We start from the raw sequence: 10848 nt of genomic DNA, 5'->3' as shown, positions 1-10848 counted from the left end.
TTGATTGAGTTTTAAAATTCTGCTACCAAGTTTGATATTTCTAAGAGCTCGTTTTTTTCCATGTTCTGAATGTTTCTCCTTTTGAAAAATTAACTGTAATATCTCTTCTCTCTGATGATATCAATGATATTTTTTCTTTTTTTTTTTTTAGATTTCTTCTCCCTGCACAGTCTGTCTCACAAAGTTAATTTAATTTAACTTTTAAAAAATCTTTATTTTCTACGTTAGAGGCTTTGCCCAAATGTCTATGTCTTGTATTCCTTGGCTGATCCAGAGTGATTCTATTCAAGAATGAGGAACAAGAAAATGGATTAGGCCATTCTCTTTGTCATGTGGGTGGTCTTATTGACTGAGTTTCAAAGTGATTTGATGGGCTATTCGTTGAGAACCCCTGATGTCAGTTATTTAGGTTGGGTTCTTCAGAGAAGGACCTTCCAATCTCTCATCTGGAAGGTTAGGATCTTTCTACTCTTGCTCTGGGAGATGATTGGGAAAGAGAACTGGAAGTCTCTGGACTCATGATTTGGTATGCACATGGTCACTTCACACTGTCCTCACATGGGCCTGGCATCTTCCAGTCTGCAGGCTGTTCTCTTCCCTCTGGACTGAAGGCCTCTGGATTTCTGCAAGGATAGGGGTGGTGGGCAGGTTCCCAGCAGCATGGAGTGGCAAAGGGAATCTAAGGATCCAACTGCTTCTCAAACAGCTTTTTACCCAGTTTTCTTCTATTTAGCCTTCCCGCTTTTACCTCTAGTTCCAATGCTAGCTGACACTGCCTATTCCTGTGCCTCTCGTGAATTTTGTGGTACAAATTGTGTTGATTCTCAGCTGTTCTCACTTTGGGCCTGGGATTTGGCTCTCTCGATTCTGCTGAATCTGGTTCCCAGCTTCCAAAATTTGTTGATTTTGTCTCATTTCCTGTTGTACTAACGATGTTTTAATTTAAAAAATTCACGTGCTGTTTTTTTAATGGAGTTTCCATAGGATACAGAATTAGATTCATGTGTTCGGTTTTCTATCTTAATCCAGAAGTCTCCAATCCACCCTTCTAAGTAAAAGAAATCTGATATTTTGATTCCTATCTGATTTAGTCACTGTCTAATTACTGGACAGAAACTATTATACTTTTTTTTTTGGAGCAAGATTAGTCCTGAACTAACATCTGCCACTAATCCTCCTCTTGTTGCTGAGGAAGACTGGCCCTGAGCTAACATCTGTGCCCATCTTCCTCTACTTTATATGTGGGATGCCTGCCACAGCATGGCTTGATAAGCAGTGTGTAGGTCCGCACCCAGGATCCCAACTGGCGAACCCTGGGCTGCCGAAGAGGAGTGTGTGAGCTTAACTGCTGCGCCACCTGGCCAGCTCCCATTATACTTATTTTAATAGATAGAATTTCATACAAAGAATTGTTAATTAGGTATAAAGAACTGTTACATGGTGGCTGAAAAAGCCAAAAGAGAGAACTCAGCTGTTATGAAGACAGAAATTGCAGGCAGCAGCTACCACTCCTAGGGCTGGAGGAACAAAGAGAAGAATTACTCAAACTTAGAAACTTAATAAAAGGGGCTCACAGGGATGAAACTCAGACCTCTGAGGAGGGACACTGCATGGCTGGGGCTGGTGTCTCGGAGGGGACATGATGAGGCTGGCTATGAGTGTTGGAAAGCTGCCTTCAACTGCTCCTGGCCTGAACTGCTCCTCTGGGGTGAGGAAGAAGCAGTATTGTGTGACACTGACAAGCATAGGAAGCCAACAGGAATAACAGAAAGGAGCATGTGCCATCCTCCTCCTCCCGCCTTCAAGTCTTTCCCTGAAGGCCTTGTTGTCAGAGCTGAAAAGAGATCCAGCTGGCAAAGAAGAGCGATGTGCAGAGCCCAATCCCAGCATCATGGAGTCAACTGGAAGGCGGGCTTGAAACTGAGGGGCCATAGCTCAATAACTGATATAGCCTACCTTTTGGCTACTTGGATTCGCACACACCCTGGTTAGCATAGCTAAACTTCCATCGACAATGTGATCAATTCTATGTTTCCACCTTCTTACAAAATCATTCTCACTCTCTTCCCCAAATGAGGAGACACAAAGTCCAAACAGCAATTGTATCCATATATGGGAGATGGTCTCACTATTTCTGAACTATATCAATTGCTGATTAAATTCAGTCATAGTCCCATCTGAATATTCTGTTTCTAAACACTATCTTTCGATCCTAATTTTCCTCCTTAGTTTCCCTCAATTGATTCAGAATTTGGGCTGGGAAGAGAGGGATATTATATATTGACCTTCTTAAACACTAACAGGTATGCTTATCATCAGCAAGTTTATTAGCTATCGTGCCAATTTACATTCATTCCCAAGAGCAGTATCAGTGAGTTCCAGTTGTTCAACTTCTTCTAATTAGTGTTGTAGGACTTTTACGTTTTGCCATTCTACAAATGAGAAATTGTTCTCACTATTGTTTAATTTACATTTCCTTATTGGGGAGGCTGAACATCTTTTTTTCCTGTGTTTATTGGACTTTGGTTTCTTCTTCTGCTCCTATTTTTCGCCCATTTTTTTTTCTTAGTGATATTCAGGAATTCACAAATTTTTTTGGTAAAAATATTTAAAACATAAAGGTAAGAATAAAAGATGATATAAAAGGTATCCATGTTCCTGCCATTCAGCTTCATTAAATGGTCTTGTTTGTCTTCATTCATTATTTCATTTGCTTCAGATTAAAAAAATAAAATAAAACGTAAATATCCTTGAGATCTTTTTACCCTCTTCTCCAATCCTCTATTTTCTTCCATTCCTCCCACAGTAATCACTATCATGAATTTAGTGTTTATTACTGCTATGCAAAGTTTTTGTACTGAGTAGGTGTTATATTCTGGATACTAATCCTTTGTTAATTTTATGCATTTTTGAATTGCAAATATCTCCTCTCATTCTGTGCTATGTTTTTAACTTTGCTTATGGTGTTTTTTGATATATGAAAGTTTTAAATTTTAATGTGATCCTATTTATCAGATGCTTCTTTTATGGTGTGTGCTTTTTGTGTTGTATTTTAAAAATCCTTTTTCTATCTTTTCTGTACTCTTTTTGTGAATGTATGTTTTATCTCCTTGATCAATGTCTGTGTTCCTTTGAGGAAAGGATCATGACTTATGTGTTTCTGTCATTCTCTGCAATGTTAATTCCAATAACTCCCAACTGGTAGGTCAAAAAAACCTAAGTGGTGGACAGCAGCTCATTGTCTTTCTCTGTGTAGCGGGCTCTGGCTGCTGCTCTGTTTAGTCACTATCTTATGTCCTTTCCTCTCTTTCCCTTTTTCTTCTCATCTAAATTTCTCCCTTTCATTCTTTTACCCGGGACTCATGAGTTTAGAAGAATATCGGTTACAACTGAACACTATTAAAAATGAAGGGGATTAGTTGGCTCATACAAGTGGAGAGTCCTTGGACTTCAGCTTTGATCCAGGAGGTCGTTGATATGATCGCTAAAGGAACAGATACCATGTCTTTCTGTTTTTTTTCCCCTCTTCCTACTGGGTCAGCTTTATTCTAAAGCTTATTCTTCCTTGCAACTATATGACATTTTTATGCCAATTCAGGGTTCCTCAACCTTGACACTAGTGACATTTGGACTGGATATTTCTTTATTGTGGGGGTGGGGTGTCCTGAACTTTGAAGGATGTTAAGAAGCATTCCTGGCCTCTACTCGTTAGATACCAATAGCACTCCTTCACCCTGCCCTGAGTTGTGACAACCCAAAATATCTATAGACATTGCCAAATGTCTCCTAAGGGGTGAACTCACCCTTGGCCGAGAGCCTCTATCCTAATTAGATAGGCCTAAATCACATATCTGGTCCTGAAACAATGAGAGCCTGCTGATGGATGGAAGGTACTAAGTGGCTTAAGCCAATCTGGATTTATCTTTAGAGCTGGTTCAACTTTTGGTCTGTGTTGATGAAGCGTAGAAGCCAAAAAGAAAAGCTAGGTACTAGTAGAAAGGGAGAAGCTGGCAGTGATACTGGATAGTCAAGAAATAGCCACTCCCAGAAAAACTTGATATGAGGCCCAAAGTGGCAGTTAAGTGGCCATTGCCACTCTTCTCCCATTTTAATATCCAATAATCAATTAGTTCTAAGCCCTCACCATTAGCTCTTCCATTCTAATGGAAGCAGAGAGAGAGAGAAGTATCTCTGGTGTCTCTTCTTATAAGGGCACCAATCCCATCATGAGGACCCCTCCCTCAGTACTTCATCTAAACCTAATTATCTCCCAAAGGCCCCACCTCCAAATATCACTACATTGAGGATTAGGGCTTCATATGAATTTTGGAGGGGACACAGTTCTGTACATAATATTACTATTTGGAATTTTGGTAATTATAATTCATTTAGAGAAGAAATAGAAACATATTTTTCTGTTACATCATTGAATTTTTATACAGATGACATTAGAGGAAGCAAAGAGTTTTTAAATGTGCAGGTATTTCAGAGATTTTCAATTTACCCATCATAGGTCAGGTTTCCTGGGAATGGTTTTCGAGACAGGGTTTGAGTAGAGGTGGTTTATTGGAGAGTACATTTAGGAACAACACCTGTAAGGATGGTAGGGAAGCAAGACTGGATGGAGGATGAATTTGAACTGTGATGAAGCTGCAACAGAGGCTCAGCCAACTCCAAGGCTGAGAGCTGGGATGGCCCTGGAGAGTTGTTTCAATTTGAGGCAAGGGGTCAAGTGGTATTACCACTGCATTGACTAGTCATTACAGGTAAGCCGCCTCCAGGTAGGGTACACCTAGGGTCAAGCAGCTCCTTAATGCTGAAGGCAATTCTTAGAAAAGAAGCAGCCTTCAGGCCTGAAAAAGTCGAGTGGGGCTGAGGACAGATCTGGGCAGCATACAGCCTTCACTACATTACCCAAGCAACCTAAAAGCAAGTGCCTCTAAATTCATTGTTGGGACAGCATTGCAGTGATCATATTTCCCTACTAATTGCTTGTTAAGTCTCCAGGCAAGCTTATTTTCTTTTGCTTCAAAGATTTCAAAAACAAGTTTTCCTGGTAGTTTCCCAAATCAGTTTAAAGCCTGGTTTATCAAATGGGGCCCTACTTCTTAATCATTTCAATGAAATAAGACGCTGTAGTTCTTTGTCAGAAGCCTCTGAGACAGGTGTCTTCAGGGATGGATTGATGGCAGACTTTCACCCTTTCTCCATTATATCTGACCCCCTTGGGATAGTATGTTTGTACACTTCCTGTGGTGATCCCTTGGTCTTGGAATGTTGACAATCCTTTGTCAAGGTGTTTGGTAATGAGTGTGGTGGCTCTAGAGATTTTAGTTACAATAACATCATCGTCCAGCGGGCTTTTATTTTTTGGCTCTACACAACAGAGACTGCTTACTCCCAAGCACATTTCTTTCACAAAAATAACTTCATGTTCTGAAGTATTGTATTTTCCATGTTCAGTCTCCTCTGAGAACCTCACAGGCATAAATAATTGCCAATCTCAGTAGCTATATTTGTAAAAAGCACTTCAGATGGGAAATGAGTTTATCAACATTATAAATTGATATAAATGGGTCACTATTATATGTTCGTTACACACATTTGGAAGAGCGAAAATAGGACTAAAAATGAAGAGACAAAAGTCCTAGTCTTTCGTCTGTAATCTGCTTTTTAGTAATATCCTTAAGCCAAGAGAGCTTCAGGTAGGAAATTAGTACCTGGCTCCTGTATAGCCTCTCTTCCCTCCCATAAAACAAAAACATGGATATAATTTCATAGGGGAAAACCCACCATTTGAAGAAAATTTGGTGCTTGTTGAAATGTTCCCAAATGTCAGAAAACTCAAGTTGTTTTGAGAAGAACTACTGGGCCGATTTTATTGAGAAAATTAGGGGAGTCAGAGTTTAGTTTGAGTTAGAACAACAACAAAAGTGAATATCATATGTTTAGAGACAGAATAAGAGCAGAGATTCGGATTCTTTTCCTGGGCTCATCTCTTCCTCAGAGAGACACTGTTTGAGCTCCACAGCGTAGTGCGGCAGCGAGCAGGTCCCTCCAGATTATGTTGGACTTAGATTTATTAAAAAGGCTGATTGATGATCTTGACAGCAGACTCCAGAATTTTCTAATTTCTAGGTACAGTGTTTATAAGAATATTTTATGAAAAATTCATGTTCACAAACTCTAACTTAGCCTCCCACAGAGCAAAGTTTTGCATATATTTTAAAAACAGTTTCTTTCTCTCTCACATGATTTTTCATATTCTCCTAGACTCCATAGCTCTTTCTTTGGGGAGATTCCCCTGTTTGCATTGCACAACTCCAGGAACACCATTAACATTGCAGTTTATGGGGCAGGCTATCCAAACATTCCCATGTTTGTCAACCCCTCATTTGCTGTTTTAAGTTTTTCCTTTCATTCCTGATACTTCCCTGGGCTTTGGTTTGACAAATAATTTAATAAACAGTGCAGTGTAGTGAGAAGCCATGTGGTGATTAAAGTATTATGGTGGGTATTTGTTGGTTGCCTGCCCAGCATCCAGTATTCCTTCCTCCTGACAACATTACCCTATTTTCTATAAGGGATTTCAAACTTCCTTGACTTTCAGCCAGGGTTTTCGGGCAGACCTGACCCCTACTCCAGGGGTGGGTTCTGATGGTGATAGGTATAAGCCAATTTGCATGTTCTTTTCCCTGGCTTTAGTGATTCATTCGGGGATGGATGTATAACACAGCCAAAGCTAATTTGATGGAGGGAGATATCTGTTGGAGCTCCTCTCACTTCTATATGAGCCGTTAGAGATGATTCACTCTTTCCTGCTGCATGGACGAAAGGCACTAGGCAGTGAACAAAATAGCAAATCTCTGTCCTCAGGGAGCATACATCCTAGTAGGAGGAAGAGGGTAGTGAACAAGATATATTAGATGGTGATCAGAACCAAAGAGAAAAATAAAAGATAAGGGAAAGGGGTTAGAGAGGTAATAGGAGGTAAAATCTGCATAGAACTTTGTAGACCATTATGAAGACTTTAACTTTTATTCTGAGTGAGATAAGAAGCCAGCGGAGGTTTTAAGCAGAGGAGTGACATGATATGAACTAAACTATAATGGAATCCTCTGGCTGCTGTGTCGGAAGGGGAAAAGGGTGGAAGCAGGGAGACTAGTTATGACAGTTATGAGGCTTTAGTATATTTAAATATTGGTTCCTTAGGGCTAGCCCCGTGGCCGACTGGTTAAGTTCTCACGCTCTGATTTGGCGCCCCAGGGTTTCACCAGTTCGGATCCTGGGCATAGACATAGCACCCCTCATCAAGCCATGCTGAGGCAGGGTCCCACATGCCACAACTAGGAAGACACACAACTAAAAAAATATATACAACTATGTACCGGGGGGTTTTGGGGAGAAAAAGGAAAAATAAAATCTTTAAATATTGGTTCCAATTAGTCACTCCTCTTAACAGAATGAAATCTAGAGAGAGAGAGGGAGGCAGATCTTGAAAGAAATTGTGAGTGCGGCTTTTGGCACACCCGGGGGTTGACTGGAGTCAAACATGTAGATACTCACAAAATTTTTGAGAAAAGTTTATTGGCAAAACCACTACCAACTACCAAAAGAGACTGAGAATGTGCAAGATATAAACAGAACTTTGGGCTCTCAGTTTTTTTTTTCTTTAAAGATTGGCACCTGGGCTAACAACTGTTGCCAATCTGTTTTTTTTTTTCCTGCTTTATCTCCCCCCCCCCCCCCCCCATAGTTGTATTTCTTAGTTGCAGGTCCTTCTAGCTGTGGGATGTGGGATGCCGCCTCAACGTGGCCTGAGGAGCACTGCCATGTCCGTGCCCAGGATCCGAACCCTGGGCCGCCGCAGCGGAGCGCACGAACTTAACCACTCGGCCATGGAGAGCCCATCCCCTGGGCTCTCAGTTTTTTACAGGTAGGAATCAGGTTGAGAAACCCACTTACTCACCAAAAAGGACATATTTTCCAATGCCCTTTCCAAGTGACTAAGGAAGATGATGGAAAAAGAATGATTTAGACTGTAGAACCAAGAACCATGGAAAACAGACTGGAGAGTCATTCTTAGGCAGCAGAACCAGTGCCTAATCATGGAACATTATCCCCCCTTCCCAAATAGAGGAACCTGACAACCTTTGCTCAGTGGGATTTCATAATTGTTATGGACCAGTGACTGCTATTTGCTTCCATTATTCCCCTTTTCGAATGAGAATAATTTTTTTGTGGTTATATTGTCCCTGTCCATCATTTATTGTATGTTGGGTATATGAGAAGAAGATACTTGCTCTTTTAATTCATAGGTCTCTACATCAAGAAGAGCTGTATCTGGATCCAATGTAGATCCTGGATTTCAAGGACTTGATGGATCTTTTAGGGGTCTTGGGATGGACGTACATGAGAAAGTTACATGTGAAAAGGATGTGAATAGTTGTAACCAAGAGAGTAGACTGTGGTAGATTGAATTATTGGTTCTTCACAAATCTTCACTAGCCTGTTGTAGTATTATGCATACATGAGGCCTTTGCGATGGTTGCATGGGGAGCAGTGTATTTCCTCACCTCTTGATTTTGGGGCTGGTCAAATGATTTTCTTTGGTCGATTAGATGTCAGTGGAAGTGGTATGAGTAAAAGCTTGAAGTATTCTTCCATATTGGCTTTCCCACTTGTGCTTCTGTGAACACCATGAGAAAACCATGCCTTGGGTAGGATTTTCCACATGGGCTCTGAATAGGGTATAGGAAACAGAGGCATTACAGTTGACCTTTGGGCTCACAGCCTGAAGCAGACCTTCCCCAGCCAACCCACAAATCCTCAGTTTAGAGCAGACCTGAACCTAATCTCAAGCCAGGAGTCCAGCCTAGCTCAGCTAAAGTGCTACTGATCCACAGATCCATGAGAAAAAGTAATTGTTTTAAATTACTTACTTTGGGATGGGTTGTGCAGCATTGACAGAGGTTAAGTGACATGGAGACTAATTGCACTAATTCATGAGAGAGATGATGGGAACCAGGACCAGGGTGGTAACAACAGACGTGGTCAGATTCTAGGTATATTTTATAATTAGAGCCCGTAAGTTTTGCTGATAGATTCCAAATGGAGTGTGAAAGAAAGAGAGTTGAGGATGAATTCTAGGTTTTTGGCTTGAGCAAATAGAAGAGTGGAACGGTCCGTTTCTGAGATGGTTAAAAATTGAGGAAATTGAAGAATGAGGGGTAATAGCAGGAGCTGTTATCGTGAGCAATAACATGTTACTGTACATGTTAAGTTTGAATTGCCTATAGACATCCAAATAGGGATGTTAGGTAGGCAGTTGAATATACAGGTTTGGAATTGGAATAGAGAAGGGTCCATTGTATACAGGTATACATCTGGGAGTAATGAGTATGTAGATGGCTTTTAAAGCCATGAGATCAACAAGTAAATGTGATCACTTGAAAAGGGGTCTGAGGACTGAGCCTGTGGGCACTTTAGAGTTTAGTGATTGGGGAGCTGAAGAGTTACCAGCAAAGAAGATTAAGAAGGAGCAGCCAGAGAGATAAGAGGAAAACCAGGTAACTGCTAATAAAGTTTTTTCATATGTGTTGTTATAATACCACATCCATTCCTCCATACTCTCTCTTCTTTTTCCTCCTTTACCAAAAATATTGCCACGAGACTTGTTTGTGTGTGTGTGTGTGGGGGGGGATTATATGGAAAGCACAGTATTAATCACATTACTCGTATAACAGAATTATTTAAAAAGATAACTTTTTTTTCTTTCCTGCTATATACTCACCAAGGAAAAAAAATCTCCTTTTTCTCTTTTCATCTCCTCTCCAAGGACAGGGAAGCTAAGTCTTTGCATTAATTGTAGGTCCCCTTGACAATCCCCCAAGCAAAATGACTTTGTTTGAGGAGAAAAGGAATTGGAGGCTGGTGCTTTGAATGGACTAAGGGAACAAGAAGCTGGAATCCTAGAGGAGAGTTGATTACTTTTTTCTCTCTAAGCCTGGGAAAGGAGGGGGCCTAAGGAGGGGAGGAAGGGACCCAGTGGATATTAGAGACTTGTGTTTAGCTGGTATGCAGCTCTCTAGTGGCAGTAAGACACTGGAAAGGGGATGGCTGCCTGGAGGAGATTAGAGAACCTATGCTGCAACCTTGAAATCATTGGCATAAGTCATCTGCATTTGACTGGAGAAGATCACCTGGGTGAACCTGTACAGCCTGATAAAGGCTCAGTGAAAGGGAAGGGCAACGGGGCACCTGAAATAAAACTGCTTTGCAGAAAGAGAATGTCTGAGCTTAAGACAAGGATCTAAGTGTTTGCAGGAGAGCACTTGTTATGCATAACACATGGCTAGTTTTAGAAGCTCAAGACCGAAACACCCAGGCATGTTGTTGAGCTTTGGGGAACAATGGCTGTGTGGGGAACTAAGAGAAGTGTAACCCTAGCACCAAAGCATGGGGCATCCACTGTGGTGCAGACAGAAATCTGAACCAGTCAGGACATTACTTCAGTTTGCTGGACTATGCTACATTATTGTGGTAGCAGGCAACAGCATTAATTAAATAAGACTCTTTCTCCACATTTCGTTTTGGGAAGTGAACTGCATCTTTTGGTCTAAGACATGAACCCCCTGTTTCTTGGATATTTAAGGGTAGGGAAGCCTCAAAAAGGAGAAACTGAACTTTCTGAAAATAAGGCACTGAGGGCTTGAATGCTTCCTTGAAAAAAATAAAAGAAATAAGGCCTCTGAGTTTGTGCAACAGGTATTATCATTTATACATTAAACTTGAGAAGTTTTTTGTTTTTTTTTTTTCAGATTTTACTTTTTACTTTTTCTCCCCAAA

The sequence above is a fragment of the Equus quagga genome, chromosome 14 (genome assembly GCF_021613505.1).
Source record: "Equus quagga isolate Etosha38 chromosome 14, UCLA_HA_Equagga_1.0, whole genome shotgun sequence".
Classification (NCBI taxonomy): domain Eukaryota; kingdom Metazoa; phylum Chordata; class Mammalia; order Perissodactyla; family Equidae; genus Equus; species Equus quagga.
Note: the sequence above shows the minus strand (reverse complement) of the source record.